This window comes from Pinus tabuliformis, chromosome 7 (genome assembly GCF_031772625.1).
Source record: "Pinus tabuliformis cultivar Carrire ecotype Pingquan chromosome 7, CPIR1, whole genome shotgun sequence".
Classification (NCBI taxonomy): Eukaryota; Viridiplantae; Streptophyta; class Pinopsida; order Pinales; family Pinaceae; genus Pinus; species Pinus tabuliformis.
This window is the reverse complement of record NC_142293.1, coordinates 95,940,519-95,966,273: the sequence shown is the minus strand read 5'-3', so window position 1 is coordinate 95,966,273 and position 25,755 is coordinate 95,940,519. Positions and strand designations below refer to the sequence as shown.

General features: G+C 33.2%; 1 protein-coding gene and 1 long non-coding RNA gene across 10 annotated transcripts in view; one reads left to right on the top strand and one right to left on the bottom strand.

Moving 5' to 3' along the window:
- Positions 1-6,809: 6,809 nt before the first annotated feature.
- LOC149245439 (uncharacterized) overlaps positions 6,810-25,755 on the bottom strand; it is an 85,836-nt gene continuing 66,890 nt past the window's right edge. The window contains exons 1-4 of one of the 5 annotated variants that reach the window (XR_016265545.1): positions 18,385-18,901; positions 17,840-17,988; positions 16,273-16,367; positions 6,810-6,912 (exon numbers count right to left, since the gene is read on the bottom strand). The gene's annotated coding sequence lies outside the window, so the exon portion shown is untranslated. The other 4 variants (XR_016265544.1, XR_016265543.1, XM_089455597.1 and 1 more) reach the window with 4 other exon arrangements.
- Positions 8,660-10,193, top strand: LOC149245440 (uncharacterized). Of its 5 annotated transcripts, XR_016265539.1 has the most exons (4): positions 8,660-9,051; positions 9,200-9,342; positions 9,532-9,709; positions 9,926-10,193. It is a non-coding gene; the product is annotated as an uncharacterized LOC149245440 (long non-coding RNA). The 5 variants fall into 5 exon arrangements; XR_016265538.1 differs by lacking the exon at positions 9,532-9,709 and having other exon boundaries at positions 9,920-10,193; XR_016265541.1 differs by having other exon boundaries at positions 8,660-9,342; positions 9,564-9,709.

Genomic DNA, 25,755 nt, shown 5'->3' with positions numbered 1-25,755 from the left:
TAGAATAATAATAATTATAGATTATTTAATAAATTTGAACTATTATACGAGATATAATTTATTAATGACCATTATATTTAAATAGTAAATATGGATATTATATTATTCAATTTTGGATATACTCAAATTATCAAATGAATTATCTTAATATATGAGCTAACAATACTGAATTATATTTAATTTTAGATATACATATACATTTATTTAAATTAACAAATGAATTCCTTTATTTACCTGTTTTAGCTATTTATAGGAATGTTAATAATTAAATTAGGGGTTTGACTAGGATCATTAGGTCAAAATTAGCCGTTGGCAATATAGCCGTTGGAGTCTCTGCACACTCTATTTAATCAGCTAAGCCGGATTGGTTCTTCAACTTGTCCTGACGATGAACCACACTGGTTGGTTCGAAACGCGTCGACAAAAGATGGTTTATGTGATTTTGCCGAAGATTATCTAAACAATGTTATGGATCACAGAAGTCTAAATTCCTTAACTAACAGTGTTCTTGAACTATTAAAGTAGCAAAACTATAATAACATGGGAACACTTTTCTCATTTCTTTAAGCATAGAAATAATATGTTAAAAAATTATTATTAATTTTTTTTTTTTAAGATCATTATTGAGCTTAGTGGACTTTAACCATCAATATCATTAAAAAAAAATTAAAAATTAAACTAAAATATTATTTAAAATTTTAAATATTTATTAAAAACTAAATAAATATTATAATAATGATAATTAATATGAATATTAAAAATAATACTATTAAATTTAAATATTGGATTAAAAAAAAAACAAATAGCAATAAATAACAAGTTATTAGCAATAATGTTTGATAACAAGTACAAGTTATTTTAAAATAAAGCAGAAGTGGTATACGTGAAACTCTTTGTATAATAAATCAAAACATCGATATCCCTTGGATTCCATGTGAGGTGGTGTGGGGGCAAGAACGAACAAGGTCATAAAGATAAAGTGGGTAAGTAGTGTCCTTCCGATCTTAACATTTTTATTTACATTTTGTTAATCATTTAATATTTTATGGAGCTCGGGAAGATTATAAATGAGTTGTTTTTAGTGTGATTTTTTGAAAAAAAAATTGGTGGGTTTTTTTATTATTTTTTCTAAAATTTAGTAGGAATTTATTGAAATCACAAGGTTGATAAGTAATCTTGCAAATCCATATACAATAAAAAAATCAGTTTAAATAACACAATCCATATACAATAAAAAAATCAGTTTAAATAACACAATCCATATACAATAAAAAAATCAGTTTAAATAACACAAATGAAGTAATCTATATATAGTCAAAAAAATCAGTTTAAATAATACAAATCAAAATTTCACTTTAAATTCAAAATATCACTTTAACAACAACACGGATTATAAATGCTAATGACTTATAAAGTCATTAGTTTTATGACACACAAATTTATCTATTCCAACACAAATTGAATATTATGATAATGATTAGCTTAATTGAAATACTATGATAATGATTACCAAACGAGGAAATAATGAAATAAAATATGAAGCAAAATTTCAAATATTTATTAAAAAACTAATATTAAGATGGTAATGATTAGTTGAAATATTAATTAGAAAAAAATAAAATAAAATATTATATAATTTTTTTAATATTTAATGACAAATTGATAAATACTAAGTTATTAACGAATAAATATCAAATTACGTAAGAATAACGGAAAGTGGTATATACCTGAAATTATGTGTATAATTATTCAAAACATTCATATTTCTTGGATTTCACGTGAGATGTTGTAGGGTAAGAATACAGGGTCAATGATATGTGTCGGCAAGGACCAGATTATTTTAAAATAAAGAGAAAATTGTCTATCTAATTTTTTTTAAACCGAACAAAGTATTGATATCATTTTTTTTTTAAAATCTAGGAGAATGGGTAATTGGTGAGAGTAGATTATTTTAAAATAAAGAGAAAATTGTCATTCTAATTTTATAATTTAGGAGAATCGGTAATTGGTGAGAGTTATCCTGAACAGATTCAAGAACCCAGGATCAAATTTAACTTGCTGCCACTATATACCTAGGCTATGTGCAACTACCTGCAAGCCGCACAATAGCAGGAAACTTATGCCTCAACAAGAGGGTAGCAGGAAACTTATGCCTCAACAAGAGGGTCGCCTACTCTTTTAGCCAAGACACAATAGATCATATATACTCAATGAGATTTAAACCCTCATCTAGGAAGTTACACCCCCAGAAACTTACTATTGAAACTCATATCACTGTATAACAAAGTATTGATATCATTAACAACCAAAAGTATTGATATCATTGGTACTATATATCTAAAACTTTCTATTTAATCAAACAAAGTATTGATATCATTAACGACCAAAGAATTGATATCATTGGGACTATATATCTAAAACTTTCTATTTAATCAAACAAAGTATTGATATCATTAACGACCAAAGTATTGATATCATTGGCACTGTATGTAATGTGTGTGGGGAAAGAACACAATAGACGAGGAGCAAAATCAATGTACTCTCTCTTGAGAACACTTTATGTTTAATCAACCTAAGTATTGAGATCCTTGGGACTCTATGTAATGTGTGTGACTCTATGTAATGTGTGTGGGGAAGGAACAACATAGACGAGGAACAAAATCAATGTACTCTTTCTTGAGAATAACTTTATAATGAAAAAAATATGGGATATTGACAAAGTGGAAAGTAACAATAATGGTGGTGTTGGAGGTGTGTTTTAGGCGATTGTCACTACGTTAGAATGTGATATTGGAATGAATAATTAATATTATTTTAATTGTGAGTTTTAAAATGGTTTTTTTTTTTAAGAAAATAAGAAAATAAGAGTGATGATTTTTTAAAGAAAAAGAAAAGAAATTAATTTTTTAATTGTATTTTTGGCTTATTTTTTTATAAGTTTACTTACATGTCAAGCGCGTACACATGGTGTCTCAGTGTCACATCTGAGCAAACCACAAAGGACATGTCTAAAATACAATTCAAAAAAGCATTTTCTTTTTCTTCCCTCAAAAATATTTACCTTTTGGGATGACATCATCATCTTTCTGGTTTTTTAAAGTTAACTTTATTAGTACATTTTTTGTTTTGATGGATACCTGGGAAAGTAGTGGGAAGATATCCAATTCTAAGAGAAATACATAAAGTTAACTTTATTAGTACATATTTTGTTTTGAGGTCCATTTTTTACTAATGAATACCTTGGAAAGTAGTGGGAAGACATCCAATTCTAAGAGAAATACATAAAGTTAACTTTATTAGTACATATTTTGTTTTGAGGCCCATTTTTGACTAATGAATACCTTGAAAAGTATTGGGAAGACATCCAATTCTAAAAGAAATACAAACATAGATAGATAATGGAAAATGCTTTTAGTCATATAATAACAATGGAGAATAGACAATGAAGAATGTTTCTATATCATATATAAATATCAATCATCATCACATAATGTCAAAATAGAAAATTAATTACATAATAAAATGTCTCACAATAATTAATGCATATGTTTTAATATTAAATAAATATTTAAAAATAAAATTAATAGAGATTTAATATATATATTTTTTCCTTTTATAATATTATTCAAAAATATATAATTTTTAAAATTTCCATTTAATATCAAAACCTATAATAGTCTCTTGATTTTTACTGACACAATGTGGCAAGAGCATGTATATAATTTGGTGAAATTATATATAATAATAATTTTAATTTTAAGATTATGAATAAATTAAGCATCAAATTAATATATGATTTTTTTTGATTATGAGATAAAAATAGAATAATATAATTATTAAAATTTATTTACTTTATTTCAAATTTGAAAATTAAAAAAAAAAACATATATTTATATTTAAAATATTAAAATACTGAAAATATTTGAAGTACATGAATAACATTATATTATTATTTAAAAACTAAATATTTAAATTTATAATCAATTTAATTTATTTAAATATTTTGAAAAACAATATAAATAAAAGAAAATAAAATCCGTATTTATTTAAAATAATATATAAACCGGACATTGAAAATTTTTAATGATCTGTAAAAATACAAATAAAAATATAAATGGGAAAAGTAACATTATCCTTGCCATATACGTTAAATAGTTAATGAAAGGCGATAGATTTATTATCAAATACTTTATCAATACCCACCATTAAACTTACAGCTATTTCAATAAATATTATGTGATAATAAATCCTTAAATTCATAAATAGTTATTGAAATTCTTTAATCTCATAACAAAACCGTCCTTATTTATTTTTTGCCCCTCACTCATCGTTAAGTACATATATTTAAGAATTTAAAGCCATTTTCCGCTAAGTCCAAATCAGATTACAAGTTTTTAGTATTATATTAAAGAAATTGAAGCCTCTGAACAAGTTGTTCATTTGAAGTGTGTGTTTGGTGGAATTTGAAGCGTTAGGCCCGCACACCAACGATAAAGAGCGCGCTATTATCGATTTCTTAAACCAACTCCACATGAAACCAAAAATCTCGGGCTGTTTTGGGTGGTGAAGTTGTTTCGGTTCAAACCATCGGATCGATTTTAACTGGATTGCTGACGTTGACTGATCTCAACGAAGTTCGGGCTGTCAGCTGAGCGCATCAAAATTACATAGCTGTGCATGTGGGGCTGTCACTGAGATGAACCGAGACTTTCTTTCTGCTTCAGTTGTAACCATAGTTACGGAATTTCGATTCGCTACCCAAAAAAAATTGATTACTTAAAATTTAATACATAAAAAAATTTGTAAGTATAGATCTTACCAAACATAGTTGTTTTTTTATTATTTAATGGTCAAATTATTTTCCCCTAATTATTAAGACATTAAAGCAATACAACTGATATACATGTAAATAATATTATATAAATATGTTAAAAAAACACATAATTATATAATTTTCTAATTCTCTTATTAATTAACAAGAATTACATAGTAACTAGTACTTGCTAATTAACTTAAATATAGCTTAATTAAATTTAAAAACAATAAATACAAAAATAAAGCAATATCGGCCGATTAGTTTAAGTATAACTTAATTAAATTTAAAACAATAAACACAAAAATAAAACAACTAATAAAATATTTTATCGTTAAACACTTTCACTAAAAATTAAGAAATATTATTAATTAATATTGCTTTTATTAACATATATACATTTTCATATATATGTTTATTTTATATATATGTGTTTTATTTTTATTAATATATATAATTTTTTATAATTAAATTTATTAAAATATGTTAATATAAGAGTAAGTCACTTTAAATTTAAAATATGGGAAACAAAAATAACAGAAAAAAGAAAATAAAAACAAAAAAAATTAAATAAAAAGGAAATAAAAATAAAAACAACAAATTAATAACTAATAGAAATAGAAACTATTAAAGAGCTCATAATAAGATCTCAACCAATCACCTTACAAATAAATAAATTTAAATAATAATAAAAAAATAACAAAAATTGAATTATGAATATTAAACTATGGAGAAGCAACATAATTTCTTTTGGTCAAAGACAAACTAATACACAGTCAAAAGAAAAATTGAATCATGTATAACAGGTGTAGCTAGTACCTCATAAAAGCTTTTATAAACAAATAGAAATGAAACTGAAAATGTTGTGGTAAAATGTTTCTTTTTGGTGAGCGCGTATCTCATTGGTTGTAATGAAGATTTATAACTTTATTTTTTTGGCACTGTTTGGTTCAAATTCATATGCAGAAACTTTGTTTCAAATCAATGAGACCAATTGCACAACCAATTGTCCAAGAAACTTGTTTTGCACAACCAATTGTCTCCTACAAATTTCATGGGAATTGAACATGATTGATATAGAGTTGAATGCAATTGTGTTTGTGGGGAGTGGAGACATGGGAATATGAAACAAAACTTTTATTGTTATCACTCAAATGACGTCTCTTTCTTTTGTAGAGCAAAATTTGTTCGACATTGGATAAACCAATGCTCCTCGTGTGTTTTGCAGCATGGACTAACCGCCTCTTGTGGATCCTTATATCTGATGATGTGATAATTGACTAACACCTGCAACCCTATCCTTATATCTGACGGTGGATCCTTATATCTGATGATGCGATAGTTGACTAACACCCGCATCCTTATCCTTATATCTGACGATGCGATCGTTGACTAACACCTGCATCCTTATATCTGACGATGAGATCCTTGACTAACACGTGCACCTACATCCTTATCCTTATATCGAACGATGCGATCATTGACTAACACCTGCATCCTTATATTTGACGATGCGATCCTTGACTAACATGTACAGGTTTTGGTCTAACGTAATTGTGATTCACAACAAAAGTGAGTTGAGATGATCTATAATTTGTGATTTAGTATTAAATTAATTTTAAAATTAAATTGTAAAGACATGTTAATTGATATTTATGAATAATTCGTAATAACAATTGTTTAAATAAAATATATCATTAGCCATCTTCAATTTTTTTTAAATATTATAAGTTTATGTAACTCAATTTCCGGATTCATATGACATTTATTGTTGTTGTAATCCACATTTTGAACTAACAACAATGGTTTTATGATTTATGTTTTAGTACTAAATGGATTGAATTTGATAGTCACTTTTCAAACCACAATAAAGTTGTAGTAGATTAAACAACTTTAACAGAATTCACACATTAACTTTTTGCTCGAGACTTCGATTTGAGAAGAAGATAAAACAACTTTAACAAACCAATTGAAACATATGAGAAATTGAACACTAACCTCCAATAAATGTCGAACTATCTCCAACGACTTGAAATAGAATATGAAACTTCAAAGTGGTATCGTGATAATATCCTAGTTGGAGTTTCAAATCCTTTGACCTGCCAGAAGAATAGACATTAATCACAGACAAAAAAAAAAAACTTTTTGAATTCATGAAGCTTAATTTCTTGAATTCAATTTCTTGATTTTTTGATATACTTGGATGCAAAAGTTATAAAAACTATATTTAAATAAAACAAAGTCAACAAAATTAGGAAAAAAATGCTCACTAGATCTTAAACGTAATAACTATACATCAATAAAAATTTCTTAGTAAAATTAGGAAATAAATGTTCACAAGATTCTAAAAACTAATAACTAATTATCATAATAGTTATCACTTATAAAAACTATGTGTAAACTAGAAAAACAATTATGATCAATGTAATTGGAATTGAAAATAGAGAAAAAAATTAGAAAAAGAATGTATGTATATATATATATATATATATCTTAAGCTAGCTTTAAATTCCAGCCAAAACCACCCAAGACTCAAACGGTTGGTGTAAAGACACGAGGGCTTGGTTAAACTATTGGGAGATCAATGAGAATGATGCATTGCAAAACATTAATAACATTAAAGATATTGTTACTTCTAAGTTCAAAGAAAAATGTGGTGTGAGAAAGATTTAGCGGGTAAAGTTATTATAAAAACGTCATCAACCCCATAGTAAAAGATCAAAAGTGTTTCTCTATTTTAACTAGCTCAAAGAAGAAAATTAATATAACAAAGATTCAAATGCATTCTCATGAGCTCCATAGTGAAACAGGTCGCTGGGCAGTCCTAAAACACCATGGATGGAAAGGATCTGCCATCTATGTGAGAATAGGAACATCGAGAATGAAAACCACTTCCTCTTAGAGTGCCCCGAGTACAACCACATTAGATCTCAGTTTCATAATCTTTGTTGCAACACTGAATTGTGAAAATTATAGTGAGCTCCGGAGGCTTCTCTCCAAGCTTTTTGAACATAGGAATAAAATATTAAATCAAACTAAATAATTTGTTTCTTTAGCTCCGATAAACCAAAGTTTGGTCTCAGCTGACGTTAACCATCATTATCATATATGTGTGTGAGAGAGTCAAATTAAAAAAGTAAGAAAACTAAAAAAAATTAGATATTTTTATTTTATTATTTTTTTTTCCCAAAAATCATAGAAAAAATAAAAAAAATATAAGTCAAATTAAGAAGTAATAAAAATAAAAAATATTTATTGGAATTTTATTTTATTTTTTTTAATAAAATTTGTCTTAAATTGAAAGAAAAAAGAAAGAAAAAAGCAAAAAAAAAACCACTAATTCATAGAAATAATAAAAAAATACAAATAAAAATTGAAAGAAATAAAACAAAAAACAAAAAAATAGTAACTAATAGAAATGAAAGTTACTAAACAACCCATAATAAGACCTTAACCAATCACCTTACAAATATATAAATTTCAATAATAATAAAAAATTAAAAAAATGAACTCCCAATGTTAAATTACCAATAAAATATAATTTTGGCAAAAAAAAACAAAAAATCAAATGCAAAACTAACCACAGATATAATAATTAAAAAAATAAACTTGAGATTAACCCCTTGAAAACACACTATTAAATAGTTATTTATACTGTTGATTCTATTGACTGCAGATTCTACTAAATCCATACAGAAAAAGAAAAGAGAAACACAAGCCAACCTTAATTCAAGATTTTCGCGACTTTAGATTACAGGGACTGCTGACACGTTCTTTTCATGATTTTCGATTGCAAGGACATTTGAACCATTCTCTACTCGAGGGAGGGAAAATAGAAATGCTTACTCTAGTAGGTGGGAATACTGCGAGTCTTTTCATGATTTTCGATTGCAAGGACATTTGAACCATTCTCTACTCGAGGGAGGGAAAATAGAAATGCTTACTCTAGTAGGTGGGAATACTGCGAGTCTCGATTGCAACGACATTTGACCCATTCTCTGCTCGAGCGATGGGAAAATAGAAATACTCTTCCTCCATAATTCCGACTCCAATCCACGCCAGTTCTGTCAGAGTAACAGGGAGAAGAAACGGACACTAACATATTTCATGTGTATCGAATTGAAATTTAACCGTATTAATCAATAGTATGGCCAATTTTTCGAATTTTGCCGGCCGATTCGGCCGAATTTCCTAACTATGATTAGAACCGTGGATATGGCTCCAATACCCAGACTAGGGTATGGCATCCTTATCCTTTATTGTGTCAGATGGTTGTCCATTGATTCTTTGCACGTTTATGATGGTTGTCCATTGATTCTTTGCACGTTTATGGGGATTCCCGTGTTGAAATTGGCTGGGTAAATGGACACACTACTTTCGATCCAGATTGGGCACATTAGATTGCTTTTCCAACAGGTATGTTTTAGAGAAAAAAACCAATCTACAGATGGCCTTTCAAAGCTGGGACACACTTACAGATGGGGAGATCAATTATGATGCCTCTTACAAGGGAAATGTTAAAAAATCTGGTAAAATTTCATTTATACCACGTTTGTTCAGAAATCTGGTAAATTTTCATTTATACAACGTTTTCATTCTTTTCTGTGATTGGTATTCCAGATAATGGTAACCGGTCTTATCTGTTTTATTTTAATGTCTTCTGGGCCTAACATTTTTATGTCCATTGCTGATTCCCTAAATATTTGGTAATTGTACAGATATAAGTGCGAAATATTTGGTAATTGTACAGATATAAGTGCGATCAATTATTTGACAGCACCCATATTTGTCCTATTCCCAAAATAGTTGTGGAATCAGCATTCTACATAAGCTCAGCAGTATGCATGGGATCTCTTCTTTGGGTGACAGTATAGAAAATTTTGCATAAGCCTCCTGGTTGGTTACAGGATAGATGTTTTTGACGAAACAGCGTTTTTCAGAACAGCATTGTGTAACATATTTGTAGTTTATATTTACATTATGAACAGATCTGTTAGATAATGAGAATATGTAACAGATTTTTGCTTAAGACAATTACCAATGCTTTTTATTTCCTGCCAAAAAAAAGCCGAGCGCAAGTGCTGAACTACAGTTTTATGTTTTCAGTTACAGACGGGTTAGCATCAGATTCCGGAATTCCAAAGCGAGCATAGGGGTTTGAAAAGCAAGTTTGAACGCTCGCACCCTGGTCGCCCACTGTTTACCTGGGACGTTGTTGACGGTTTTCGTATATGGCAAAGGGAGAGCAATGCAGGTTCTGATTTCAATGTTGTCTAATTAATTGGATGAAAGAGATAAATACTTTCTTTATAGAATATAAAACCCTTATACTAATAGCAGAAGATATTTGTACTATTTATTCTTAAGAAATCATCTTTGAAGAAGCTCTCAGTATATATAATTTTGTTTGGTATTGTTTGGAGCAAACTTTCTATCTATATTAGTTTTAAGATTGAAGAGATTTCTTACCATAAGGAGTTTATTTTCATTTATGATATAAAATTAAGGTGAATTAGATATATTAGTGTTATGAATTTATAGGGTTTTAGAGAAAAGAATAAATACAAGGAATAAATAGGATTCATTAAATTTTAATTTTGGTTTTAATCTTTATTGAGTGTAACATTGGAGGGTGAATAAAAAGATATGAGGATTAAATGTATTTGTATAGTTTAATTTAAATAGTTAGATTTCAATTCCAAAATATACACATCTATGAATTTAGTAAAGGAAAAAAAGATAATTTATTATTATTATTTTAGATAAGACAAAAATAAGTTTACATTCAACTTTAACATTGTCAAGAGATGCAGAGAGAAGACATGAAATGATAAACCAAAACAAGAGGTGCGGATCACCAGGAGCTACCTCAAGCAAAACGCCACACTTCAACGTCACATTAATCTAAATATTAAATAGATACAATTTGTTAGGGACATCAAATCATATCCGAGGAGAATAGGAACTGAATAACTATAGAAAGTAAAATCACAACTATGTAAAACTCAAACTTCAGTCTTCCTAGAGGCTTAGTAAATATATCAGTGATATTATCACAAGAATTACAATATTTAACACAAATCTCTTTGGACTGCACCTTTTCCCTAACAAAATGAACTTGAGTGTCTATGTGCTTAGTGTTTTTATGAAACACATGATTGTAAGCTAGTTTGATGGAACTTTGATTATCGCAATTGCTAACCATAGCTTTTGTTTGTTCTTCTCTTGCATCTTGGCGAAGTTTGCGTAACCAAACTGCCTCACATGCTACTGCACATATAGCTTGATATTCTGCTTCTGCTGAGGATAAGGCTACAAGTATGTTGCTTCTTGCTGCACCAAGAGATGACCCCAAATCCAATGATAAAGGCGTAACTTGTAATTGATCTTCTATCATCTAAATTTCCCGCCCAATCAGAGTCTGTATAACTTGTCAAGCTAATATCAAATGAATCAGAATACAAAATACCAAAGTTTGTAGTTCCTTGTAGATACCTTAGTACTCCTTTCGCTGCAAGCCAATGGTTCTCATGAGTTTGAGTCATGAACTGACTCAAAACACCCACTGCATAAGCTAGATTTCGTCTCGTTGTAGTCAAATAAATAAGACTACCAACCAACTGCCTGTACAATGTTCATCTGCATATTTCGAACCATCATTCACTTGAAGTTTGCTATTTTGCTGTAAAGGCACAAATACAACCTTGCACTCATCCATTTTAAATTTAGTCAACAAAATCTTAGCATACTTACCGTGGGAAAAGAAAGTTTGGCTTGAATCTCTCCAAACTTCTAGACCCAAACAATAATGCAATTCTCCAAGGCCCTTCATCTCAAATTTATGTGATAACTGCTGCTTGATTTCTTCAATGAGATTGTCTGCACTTCCTGTCATGATCATATCATCTACATATAAAGAAATCAACACTATCTTCCCCTCATCATTAAACACAATATACAAATTAGGATCATTTTGCTTAGTTTATAACCATGCATGAGGAAAAATGAATCAATTTTGTCGTACCAGGATCTAGGAGCTTGTTTTAAACCATATAAAGCTTTCTTTAATCTACAGACTAAATGCTCTTCTCCCTTCTTAACAAACCCCTCAAGCTGCATTAAGTATACTTCTTATTTTAAATCACCATTTAAGAAATCAGATTTAACATCTAATTGATGCACTTTCCAATGATGCTTAGTGGCTAAAGCAACAATCAATCTAATGCTATCTAATTTTGAAACAAGGGCAAATGTTTCCTCAAAGTCAATACCTTCTTTCTGGGAATACTCCTTTGCAACCAACCTTGCTTTATACTTATCAATAGACCCATCTGCTTTAAATTTCAACTTAAATAACCATCTGCAACCTATGGGTTGTTTGCGATGAAGAAACTTTACTAGATCCCAAGTATTATTCTTAATAATAGATTCATATTCCTCCTTCATTGCTTCCTTCCATTCACAACTCTTACTAGCTTCATGAAAATTAGAAGGTTATGCAATGTTTAACATACCAGTCATGAGCGCACAATCCCTATACCGAGCTGGTAATTGTTTCGGGCTGCTAGATCTCCTAAGTGGTGGGGCGTCAATTATTATGCTCCGTTATTATCTTTGTGGACTGAACTCAATTTCCTACTCTTTATCTTGCTGCTGTTGTTGTTGTTGACTGATCCCTGTTTCAACATCCTCATATGAAAGTAAGGGTACATGACATTCTTCATTATCTTGAACATGATTTCCATCATCAACCTGTTCAAGGAATGCTACGTCTCTACTAACAAACACCTTGTGAGTAGAAGGATCAAACAACTTATAAGCCTTATACTCATTGCAGTATCCAATGAAAGTACATTTAATGGCCTTTGAATCTAACTTCTTCCTATTTTCTTTGGGAACATGCACAAAAGCTTTACAACCAAATACTCTAAGATGACTTACTATAGGCTTGAAGCCAAACAATGCTTCAAAAGGAGTTTTATAATCAAGACTTTTAGTGGGACTCCTATTCTTCAAATACACTGCAGTATTGACAGCTTCTACCCAAAAACCATTAGTTAGATTCTTACCTTTCAACATACTGTGAGCACACTCCACCAGTGTTTTGTTTTTCCTCTCAGCTACTCCATTCTACTGAGGAGTGTAAGGTGTTGTAAACTGCTGCTGTATCCCATGCTCTTTGCAGTATTTGATGAAATCCCCTTTCTTGAATTCTCCACCTCGATCTGATTGAAGAATCCTGCTGAAATTTCCTGCCTGCTTTTCAATCATGTTCTTGAACTACTTGAAATACTCAAAGGCATGACTCTTCTATCTAAGAAAATACACCCATGTGAATCTTGTACAATCATCAACAAAGATTAGAAAATAGTAAGCCCCACCTAACGATCTTGTGTGCATAGGCCCACATAAATCAGTGTGAACAAGTTCAAGTGTATCCCTCTGTTTCCTATCTTTAACAACAGGAAATTCATCTCTATGTTGTTTATCGAATGCACATGCTTCACAATCAATATGCAACTTTTTCAAAACATGTAGAACATTCACCATACCTTTGTTCTACAACAGTAGAAGATCACTGAAATTGATGTGCCCAAGTTTTTGATGCCACAAGTTTTCAGCAGACTTATCCAATGACATCAATGCTTGCTATGGTGTACTCTTCACATCCAGTTTGTAGAGTCCTCCTATACGAACACCTGTAGCAATAGGCTTCATCTGGTCCAACAAGTCTTTAATAATACAATAAGATTTAAAGAATTCTACCTTGAGATCCTGATCTGTAATCTTTGATATAGAAATCAGGTTCTTCTTAATACCAGGTACATACCACACATCAGATATATTCCTGATGTTTCCATCAAGCAGAGTGACAAGGACATCTCCATGTCCCTTGATCTCGTACCCTCTATCATCTCCAAGGTATACTTTTACTCCAGTGTTGGATTCTCTAAAATTTCTGAACCATTGCTTTTTACCTGTCATATGTGAGGAGGCTCCAGAATCTACGAACCAAATATCTGATTCATCCTCCTCAGTGGCTAGTGTAGTCTCAGCCATAAATAATCTGACATCTTGGTTTTGATTTGCATCAGCCAAATGACTTGCGTGTCTTTTCTGCTTGTACCTTTCCCCATATGCCTTTTTCTTATGACAAAATTTAGCAATATGGCCTATCTTACCACAATAAAAACATTTAGGAGTAGAGTCATGTTTATGCGAGGTCATACTTTTTGGTGTCCTTTTTCGTGATACGCTGCCTTCCCTGTGATTAGCCACTACTTTCCCCTTCGACTTGAACTTGGTCATCAATGCAAGATCTGGATTTTGAGGTTTGAGGGACAACCTCCTTTCTTCTTCTTGTAGCAAGATCCCAATAAGCTCTTCAAAGCTTGGAGGCTTTTCTCTTGCATTCAATCCTGTTATAAACATTTGATAATCATCCGTCATGTCGTTCATGGTAATCATCACCAGATCACCATTCGACACATTCTCATCGATATCAGTTAGTTTATTTTTAACCTCCTTTATCCGGGATATGAATGAAGAAACAAACTCATTCTCCATCTTGATGGAGAGAATCTTCTTCCTGAGGTACAAAGTTTGATTGGTGTTCTTGATCTCGTACATTTCTTTGAGAATCGTTCACATATCATTCGCCGTCTTGCACTCCCGAATGTAAGGGATGATGCCTTTGACTGATAACTTTAGGAGAACCTTTGCATTCATCTCCCTTTTCTCCCAGTCTTGAATTGCTGTATTCAATCCACCAGTTGCAGTAGTCAGCTTGACCTCATCATCGGTGGCTATGTCATAGGCATTATGTCCCTCAAGTAGAGTCTGGAGCTTAAACTTCCAATTAGTGTAATTAGAACCATCAAGCTTATTACTCTCATTGAGATAAGCTTCAACAATTTGATTATTCATTTTAGATGAATAAAAAACTTCAATAATTTATAACCAACCCCAGATCTTCTTTAAAAAAATTATCAATCCAAATTCCCTTAAAAAAAATGCCCCCTTTCATCACATAATAAGAGCCTCCATATTTTTAATTAAATAAATTGAAACTTTAATTAAAAAAATTAATTAAACAAAGAAAAGGCTGAATCTCCTTTCTCGGCAGATCTGTCCTGTCCCTCAATTGAGCACAACTGGATTGATTTGGGGCTGTATTCCACTCTCAATACCACCAAAGTAATCCTCTTTGCGGTCATGGATTCAATCCTGCTGTCCACGCCAACGTCACGTGTTCATGAATTTCGCAGCACCCAATTTTTGACTTTGGAAAGTCACGCACAAGAATCTCGCAGCACCCAAAAAAAATTTCAAGCACCCAAAACACAATCCTTCTCCATGCTGACGGCATATGTTTAAGGTCTCTTCTTAATTCAACGCAACAACAAACATGCAGCCCTCACGCCCTCATCGTAGTAGGATCACGTAGCATCTAATGGCCTCCCCTACGGCCTGAAAACCAATATTTCACAGTTGCGGACTTAGCCTCTCTCGGGCTGTCTGCAACAAGTCTCACGGCGATCAGCAGCTGCACACCTTCGCGCGGACTCGAGCGATCTCGGCTTCCTCCAATAGTTATCCTCCACGCAACAATCCAAAGGACTTTCTCCTCCACAGATTTCACCTAGATCGCGTGGGCCTAGATCTTGTTTTTGCTATGCCCGATCACACGCAACCCACTTCACGGCCTCAAGGTCGGTGCAATCTTCCCACGCGGATCCGTGTCGTGCTGCGTGTGTATCCAAAGTGAATCTGCACCGTCACGCCAACAAAAAATCGCGAAAGGGTAACAGATGGATTCACGCGACTCTCCCTTCAAACAACGTGCGGCGATCTAGCTTCAATCGCGTCGGCCTCTCCCACTCAGGTATTGGCTCCCTCAGACCTGCAACTCTGATACCATGTCAAGAGTTGCACAGGGAAGACATGAAATGATAAACCAAAGCAAGAGGAGCTCACATGTGCGGATCACCAAGAGCTACCTCAAGTAAAACGCGACACTTCAACTTCACATTAATTTGAATATTAAATAGATACAATTTGTTAGGGACAACAAATCATATCCGAGGAGAATAGTAACTGAATAACTATAAAAAGGAAAATCACAACTACTTAACAATAATAGCCTATTCTCGATTAATTCTAAAAGACATTAATTTGGTGTTATGTAAAAATGTAAATAAATATATAATGTTGGAAGATAAAATAAATAAAAAAAATCTAATTCATCTTTTTTCTCTTCTTCACTTAAATACAACATCAATTTGATGTTATGTAAAGATTTAAATAAATATATCACTAAATAAAATAACACAATTCATTTTCTTTTTGGATAATTAAACAAGTGCATAAAGATTTGAGAAAAATGTAGTAAAGATTTAAAATAAGAGGAAGCTAAAAAAAAATGTGTGTACTATGGCCAGAAAAGAGTAAAATGTAACCTGCAATGTATCTTCAGAATATTGCTTGATATTGTGATGTACGATCTCCATTCAATGAACACGCCATGGGATTAATAAGGTAAAACTGAAAACACCTGATTCAAAAGAGTGTAATCAAATAATTTATAACATAAACAATAGTTGTGCCAAATAAACAAAAGAAAACAAAAGTTCTTTACATCCTAAATATTACACAACCAAGAAATACACGAATAATCTTGTAAATAACACAGCAATAAAAACAAAGATATCAAGCCAGTATACTTTGGAAAAATTGAGTGCACGTGCCGGAAAGGAGTCGAGTGTGTCTTGTGATACGCACTTGAAATGCTGCATGAAGGAACAGTTGTAGATGTACTCACTCATAAACTAGACGTGGGAAATCACAACAATCTTTATCAACGGAAAATACCAAGACTTATGCCTAACACACAAAGTGTAACTGATAACACGGTGGTAACACTAACACAAAAAGACATTTATATTAAATAACTGAATTGGAGTTTTTTTATTTATAATTATTTAGTTAGTAAAAAAATTAATGATTACAAGTTATTAAGGTTAATTTGTTTAGGTTGTCTAAAATTTAGTTTAATAGTTATGTGTGGAGATTTGGTCTAGGCAAGTCTTGTCATTCATATTTATTTAAAATTATATATATTTGAGAAAACTACTCCAAATAAATTTTTAGTTAAAAATAAAATATAAAAAAATTATATAAATGATATATAAAAATTAAAAAATTTATATAAATGATATATAAAAATTAATGTTATTACGAAAATCATATAATTTTTTAGAAAATATTTGAATTTTATAATTTTAAAAATATATTTGAAATGACAAAAATATATTGGTCTAATGGTTAAGTGGGAGGTTTAGTTTTTACAAGGATGTTCCAGGTATGATTGAAAGGTTTGGTTTTAAGGGTCTTGAGGTCCAATCCTGCGTAAGACTATATATGCCTGAGAGCCAGTCCAGGCATGATTTCAATCATAGTAGGTGGGGATGTTTGGTCCCTATAAGTCTTGTGGTCCAATTCTGGGCAAGACTATAATATGCCTGAGAACTGCTCCAGGGATGATGGAGAAGTTTAATCCCTACCAGTCTTGTGATCCAATCCTAAACAAAACTATATATACATAAAAACTGTTCCAAACATAATTTCAATCATCCAATTCTAAAACTGTTCCAAACATAATTTCAATCATCCAATTCTAAACCAGGCTACAGCTCTTTCCTCACTAATAAAAATTGCCATTCAATGTTTAACCCATCAAATCGCCTTCAAAAAGATTATGACCAGTCAGACACAGAGATGGATCTCATGGACTATGATAAGTCAGACGCAGGAGCTTAGATCCCATGGACTTCGACACATAGTGAAAGTTTCTCAGCTTTGTCATGAGATTCTTCACAACATGCAATATGTGGGAAGGCATCTGGTGCCGAAGAAAGTCAGATATCTCCTTCTTCAGCTGACGGATTTGATAGATTTGGACAGATGGGACCAAATCTGAGATCTGTCATGAGATTCTTCAAATCAATGAATATGTAAGAAAGGTACCTGATACCCAGAGAAGTCAGAGATCTCTTTCCCATGTGGTGAATCATATCTGACCTTAATAAAACCGCTCGCTATCTCAGACCTCTTTTCCCATTCTGCGTCCTTCAAGAGGGTGTGATGGCCTTCATGCAGTCCTCATCTTTGGCCTTCTGTAGATTTCACAACAAGATTTACAGAAATTTTTGAATACAGCCTCTGAGCAGCGCAGCTAATTTACAGCATGAACTATTCCAATCAAATTGATCAGGAATTAATTTTTCCAGTTCTTTTTATATGGCCATCTTTAACATGTTTGTTTCCTTAACCTTAATTCAATTTTACATTCGGGTTATCAGATGCCCAGCCACAAAGTCAACGTTTAGCTCTCGGGTAATCAGAGCCGCAGCCACAAATTCAACGTTTAATTTTACGACAACCCTAATATACAATCGAATTAAGCTCAAGTTTCCTGGCTTCTGTTTTCGGTTCTTTCCTGAATGTCTCTCTTTATAAAGAGGGAAACCGGAATTTATTTACAGAAAGAACAAATCATATATAAGACTAACTTGTTTTTGCTGACAGGAAAAGGAAATTTCTTCGGAGCTTCAATGAATGTATATCGAAAGAGCAAATCCTACAAGATGAAAGTTTAGAATAGTGGTAGACAAATGGCAGGTTGTTTCTTCACACTGTTTTTATGGTGAGGAAAACGAAATTTCTCTGAACCTTCAATGAATGTACATGGAAAGAACAAATCATATGAGAAGAGACTTCACAATACTAGACATATGACACTTTGCTTCTCTACAATGCGTTTTACCGTATAAAAGACAAGGTAAATAAAACAATGTCACATATAAGAAACACCGAGAAATATTTTAGGAAAATCTCAATTTCCCCGAAAAATCTACCCTAATAGAATTCCATTAGTCTGTGGCCAAAATTCTAATCAAATTTGTTAGGCAGCTTTGTTCTAACTCTTGGCCTCTTAGCCAGAGGAACTCTGCTCAACCATGGGCCATTCCATTAGTCTGTGGCCAAAATTCTAATCAAATTTGTTAGCAGATTTGTTCAACTCTTGGCCTCTTAGCTAGAGGAACTCTGCTCAACCATGGACCATTGGCAAATTACACTTGAACAGAGATAATAGCATGAACACAAAAATACAACTGAGATAATACCATGAACCCAAAACCATGTGCTAAAAACCACTAATGGTAAACTATCTTTAGTCAAAATTAATCCGAACAGTTTTTAAAGAGAAGAAAAAGAAATTTCTCACCTTCAAAATGAATGTATATAGAAAGAACAAATCATATGAGACGAAGCTAGTGGCACTTTGCTGCTTCTTTCTTGGTTATAGAAAGAACAAATCATATGAGACGAATCTTCACTAGACAAATGGCATTTTGCTTGTTTCTTGGTTAGGTCTCGGCGCCGCCAGTATCCAGCATCACCTTGAAATGGGTTGTTAAAATAATTGAGTCCACACGGTATTGGAGAATATGTTGTTCACGCGGTATGGTATCAGATTTGACAAAGGGCATTTTGCTTGTTTCTTGGTTAGGTCTCGGCGCCGCCAATGTCCAGCATCACCTTGAAGTAAGTCAAATGGGTTGTTAAACCATCAGTATCTGGATAATATTAAAATGAAATAAGTGGGTCCACACGGTATTGGAATATGTTGTTCACGCGGTATGGTATCAGATACATATCAATGACGAGTTGACATTGTCCACGCAAGAGTAACATACACGCTTTCCACATATTATATATAAATGAAGAGCCTTCAAATGGAAATGTTCCAGTGCTTCTCAGTTTAAGCAGATCGGTTTGCGAATGATGAATTGCGGGGGGTGGAAGAGAAATTGTGCAGGTGGAGGAACTACTATGAGAGATTGAATGAACTGGGCAGTGGAGTCTGTATTTCCACGGTTGGAATTTTAAAATATATTTACTTGTCAAATTTATTGGTTTTCTTTTTTTCCAAGTACAAAAAGCAGCATTTGTATTAATAATAGGTATATTTACAAAATGGAAAGAGATATGTTTAGAAAGCAGAAAGTAAAAAGGCTGTGTAGAAACACAGCACATTAAGATGAAGAAAAACATTTGCATGGAGTGATGTAGATTATATATGAAGGACAATATGTGAGCATATAACAGACTATCTCTGCCCATAGATATCAGGATGACCTCCAGGTCCATATAGATGGTAAAAACAAATCCTGTTAGATTGAGAAAAACCAAAAGGTAGTATAGAAACCATACCTTCCGTGAAGAGGTAGAAGCATGAACAAAAAAGATATAAATTTGAAAGATACCAAATATAGAAATGATTAAGTACTCGGCAATGCAAAAAACAAAAAGGTAGTATAGAAACCATACCTTCCGTGAAGAGGTAGAAGCATGAACAAAAGAGATATAAATTTGAAAGATACCAAATATAGAAATGATTAAGTACTCGGCAATGCAAAATCTTCTATCTGAAATGTAGCGGATCTCATTTGAATCTCCATTTTCCATATACCAAGCTGACTTGTTAGTCCTTTCTTTGACAGAAAATCAACACGTTGGTTCTGACTTCTATTCACATGATTGATGCAAAAATCCTTTTTCCTGTTCCATAATGCATCTATCCTGTTCACAGGCTGTCAACATGGAGTTCTTTATAGATAATTTCCTTTTGACATGTTCAATAATGATACTTGAGTCACCATAAATTTGTAGATTCTGTATATTAAGAAAGGTGCCAAAATGAAGAAGACCAGCGAAAGCCATAGCTTCAACTTTATTATTTGTACCATTCCCTCCATTCCAAAAAATGGATATTCACTGTTCTTCATTCATTTCAATGTGGAAGCCGCATGCACTTATGCCCTTCTGTGCTACCCCATCAAAGAAAGCCCTCGCGAAGCCCATCTGTACCCTCCTTTGTTGCATTGTATTCTTGCTTTTATGGTGAATCGTCTTAGATGGGATAGAGGAATGTAAAGAGGTAATCTTCTCGAAAACAGAGATCTTAATTTCATTCCCATCTTGGAAAACCATTCTGTTCCTCCACTTCCAAACTGTCCAGAGAAGAAGTTGTGGAATGGATCTAAATATTGATTTCTAAGAACTCCACCAAAACAAAGCATCTTGCATAGATGAATGTGACACCAACCTGAATCCAAAATAGTGAGCAAGATCCATCCATATCTGTAAAGTGAAGCTGCATTTTAGGAACATATGAACATTGTTTTCTTCCTCCTTTTTGTACATTAAGCATATACTAGGACCAGTCCAATTTTTCTTTTGAAGCTTCTCCCAAGTAAGGTTTTTATTGTGAAATACAAGCCAGGAGAAATGAATCATTTTGTTGGCAGCCCCAGCTTTCCACATTGATAGTGAAAAAATCTTTTGAAAAGGAGAGGGAATTTCTTTAACTAATATTGTGTAAATGTCCTTTACTTGAACTTCTATCCCCCTCCTTTTCCCCCTCCAGGTAAGGGAATCATTTCCTTCCATTCTGCATTCCAGAAGATTTCATGATAATCATTATGTTGTTCCATTGTTGAGTTAATTCCCCTCTAGACCCAATTCTATTGGTTCCTTCCAAATAGGAACGACTCCTCGCCATTCTGCTATAATCTGATTCCATGAGAAAAATCCCATTCTGTGTAGAACAGAAATGATATTTTGTGGAATATTAACATTTTCTCCTGTACCCATTATATGATCAAAACCGATATAAACATTTTTGCCATTTTGAAAGTTCCAAGAGAGATTTTTTAGAAAGATAGATTCAATTTTCCGGAAACTCAGCCATATAGCAGATCCTTGAGGGTAACCAATAGTCCCTTTTCTGTACCAATATATTAAATCTTTGTTCCCCATATACTTCTTCCTTAAGGATGTACTCCATAGACTGACCCCATTTATGCCTCTCCATAATGATTTGCATAGAAGGGCTTTACCAAAGGTTCTTAGATCCATAATACCCCATCCACCCAGATCTTTTGGGATCGTAATATTCCTGAGTTTAGTCAAATGAAATTTTCTTTTTTTCTTTACTACCTCCCCATATAAAATTTGCCATCAGTCTATTTAGCTTAGAAATGATTCCAGTGGGAACATAGAATAGATGGCCCAATAGACTGTCATATGTGCCAGCACAGATTGAGCCAGTACCGCTCTGCCTGCCATAAATAGACACTTGAATTCCCACCCTGCTATTCTTCTAAGGAAGCGATCCGTGATCCACATCCAATCAGCTTTTTTATAGCCCGCTGGTTTAAGATGGAAACCAATATATTTAACACCCTCCTTGATGGGCTTCACCTTTATATTAAACAGTCCCTCCAGATATTCCTTTGAATCCATATCTCCATCATCAAAGTAGAAAAAAGATTTTCCTTTGTTTATAAGAATTCCAAATGCTCTTTGGAAATTTTTTAGAATGTCATGAATGCAATTCCATGTAAGCCTACAGAGTTTCCCAAAAATCATGACATCATCTACAAATAAATTATGGGAGATATGGTTTCCCTTACAGATCATCAAAGGCCTGCATTGATTTTCCATTACAACTCTTCTAATTTGTAAACTCAATGAGTCCATAGCAAGGATAAAAAGGAGAGGAGATAGGGAGCATCCCTGTCTAAGACCTCTTTCTACCAAGAAAAATTTAGTTGGAAAACCATTTATAAGAACAACAAATTTGACATTTTCTACACAGGCCATAATCCAGTCCACACACTCATTGTTTAAACCTATCTTACATAATATGCACCTGAGAAAACCCCAATCAAGGCTATCGTAGGCTTTTTTTAGATCTAATTGAATGATAACATCATCCAGCTTCTTAGTATGTAATGAGTGTAAGCTCTTCTGCTTGTTAGCCACAACCTCAATGATGTTTATGTTGTGGAGAAAGCCATGTTGTTCCGGAGTGATGAAATTTGACAGTCTCATGGATTCTATTTGCAATAATCTTCGAGATGATATTGTAAATCATGTTAGAAAGGGAGATAGGTCTAAAATCCGAGAAAACAAAAGCTTTTTTTTTCTTAGGAATGAGAGAAATATATGTAGAGGAAATATGTTGGTGAATACTGCACTTCTGTCTAGACTCCTCCACCATAGCCAGAAGGTATTTTTTGATCAAATCAAAGAAATGAATGAACTCAATACCCCACCCATCTAGTCCTAGGCTTTTATCATTTTTAAAGGACTTCATAACTAATAGGAGTTCCTCTTCAGACACAGGCTGCAATAGTTCATTATTTTTCTGCTCATCAAACATAGTAGGGAAGCGATCAATTCCCCATACGATGTCTTCCATTCTGCATGTCCCATTTCTTTTATAAGACTTTTTAAAGTGTGCGTCCACCTCCTTTGAAATATCCTCTTGAGAGACCAACAATCTACCCCCCTCACTATTAATCTCCCATATTGAGCTTTTTTCCCTCCTGCAGTTTGCAAATCTATGAAAGAATTTTGTATTTCTATCTCCTTCCTTAAGCCATAAAGCTCTGCTCTTCAACCTCCACGAAGCTTCATCGATAGCTAGCAATTCATATCTTTTTTTTCCAGCTCCCTTATATGGCTACGACATTGAAGAGATATATTATTTTCTTTAAGTTTCTCAGCAACAATATCCAATTCCTTTTGAATCTCTCTCAAGGCTATCCTGTTATATTTTTTCTTATTTTCCTGCCATGTTTTCACCTTTTCCTTTACAGCATGAAGATTATCTAGAATGGATTGTGCTGGGGAAAGGCTTCCCCCAGGAGGGCATGAAGACTAGGATTTTTTTACCAAGTCATTTAATTCTTCATATTCTAACCAAACTCTATTAAATTTGAACGGGACTCCCTTCTTGAACTTTCTTTTTCCCCATTGCAAGCAGATGGGTCTATGGTCAGATAAATAGCAATGAATAATATTAGAGAACGACCTACCCAAACGATCCATGAGTTTGTCATTTATAAAAAATCGGTCTAGTCTTTTTGCAAGGTAGGAGTTACTAGATCTGCCATTGTCCCATGTCGGGCCCATGCTTTGTGGAAAAACATCAATCATGTTTTGATGGAGAAAAGCCCCATTGATAAGATCAGCTAGAGGATCATTCTTTTTACCCCTCCCCAAAACCTCCTCACTAGACAGGGTACAATTCAAATCACCCTCGATAAGGAGAGAGTCAATTTCCAAAATTTCAGAAGCTAAAAAATGATTCCAAAAAGGAAAACGAACCTTATTTTATAGGGAGCATGTATGTTTAAGACATGAATGGAGTCTGCTAAACCCCAAATCTTTGCTAAAAGGAGGATACTGCAAAGCATTGAAAAGCCACTGCCGATATCCATAGAGGATTCCATAAAACCGCTAATCCCCCCGATAATCCATTAGCATCAGTTGCAACCATATGCCAAGTGGGGAGCATACACCTGAAGTATCTAATAGTAGCAGAAGGTGCATGCATAGTTTCCTGAATGAGAATGATATTGCATTGGGATGATATAAATGAATCCTTCAGGGCTACAAATTTGAGGTCTGCCCCTAGACCCCTGATGTTCGTTGATATAATGTGAATCATGATGGACCATCTTCGGCCATTCTTGCTCCAAGGGGCCATTTTTCGGAAAGGTCAATAATTGGGATGTCAATCAGTGTGTGGTCTATATTAGGATTTTCCTTCCTACCATGAAAATGCTGAGATTCCCTATTCCGCTTCCTTCTTACTGTTATATTGCATGCCGAATTAGGACTGATATGGGGAGAAGAGGCCGAACCTGGTTTGTGGAGTGTGAGAGGGTAAAGTTCCAGGGATTTCTTCTTCAGGAGAAAATCCAGGTCACTTCCTACAGAATTTGTAGGAGAGATAACCAGAGAATTTGGAGGAGTCACTGATATAAAAGGATTTTTGCATTTTGAAACTTGAGGAATTTCCGGAAGATATGGTTCCTTCCTTTTCGATAGATGGTTAACCGGGGAAGGTGTGGATGATGGAACATATGTTATGTGGGACAATGAAGGAAAGTTTGCCATGGGATGAGGAATTGGGGTGGGTTGAGGGACTTCTTTTCATGAAAAAGGCTCTGGAGGATATGACAGATTAATAGGATTCTTCTCTTTCCCATGGGAGGAAGACGATTTACGATGAGAAGGGGAACCAGAGGGAGTGTATTTTGGAGAGGGACCTCCAGCCTTCATTAATGAAGATCTAAGAGGAGAAGAAGATTTAAACATACCTGAAGTGGAAGACCTCCAGTACGATTTCTTTATTTCCCTTGCAGCTTCCCATTGCTTTCCTTTTGAGAAATTTGAATGATCTTTTGTTTGAATTTTCTTTCCATTATGCCTATCCCGCCTGCTGAATGGAAAATTCTCATTCAAGTGACCAGTTTTATGACAGAATGAGCACCAGAATGCTACCCCCCAAAAATCAAGTCTCTGACGAACATTTAATTCCCCCCAAAGTAATTCAATATGGTCAGGAAAGCCCTCGCGATATTCTTTCTCTATCAGTGTCCATGCTACCCTCTTATCTTTTGCTCCCAGACACTTCGGGTCCACATAGACAAATTTTCCTATCGCGTTCCCGATATTAGTCAAAATTTCTCTTTGCCATAATTCAATTGGCAATCCCAAGAGTTTAACCCAAATCAGATTGTTAGTTGGAGCGTTTTTGAGAGGGTTATATCCTATGTACCAACGGTGAAGCGCTAAAAAGATTTTTCCATGTACCCAAGGAATTTGATGAATAATATCCAAGTCTTTCTCACTGAGGAAGTGGAAACTATACCAGTTCTTCATTAATATGACAATAGTGGGAATATATCCCAGAAGGGATTTCCATCTTTTCCCCAGCAATGACCGCATCTATGCATCCTCCATATCCGAAAAGTATCATCGACCTACTAGTGCTCTTTTTTGTAAACTTGTAATTCGAT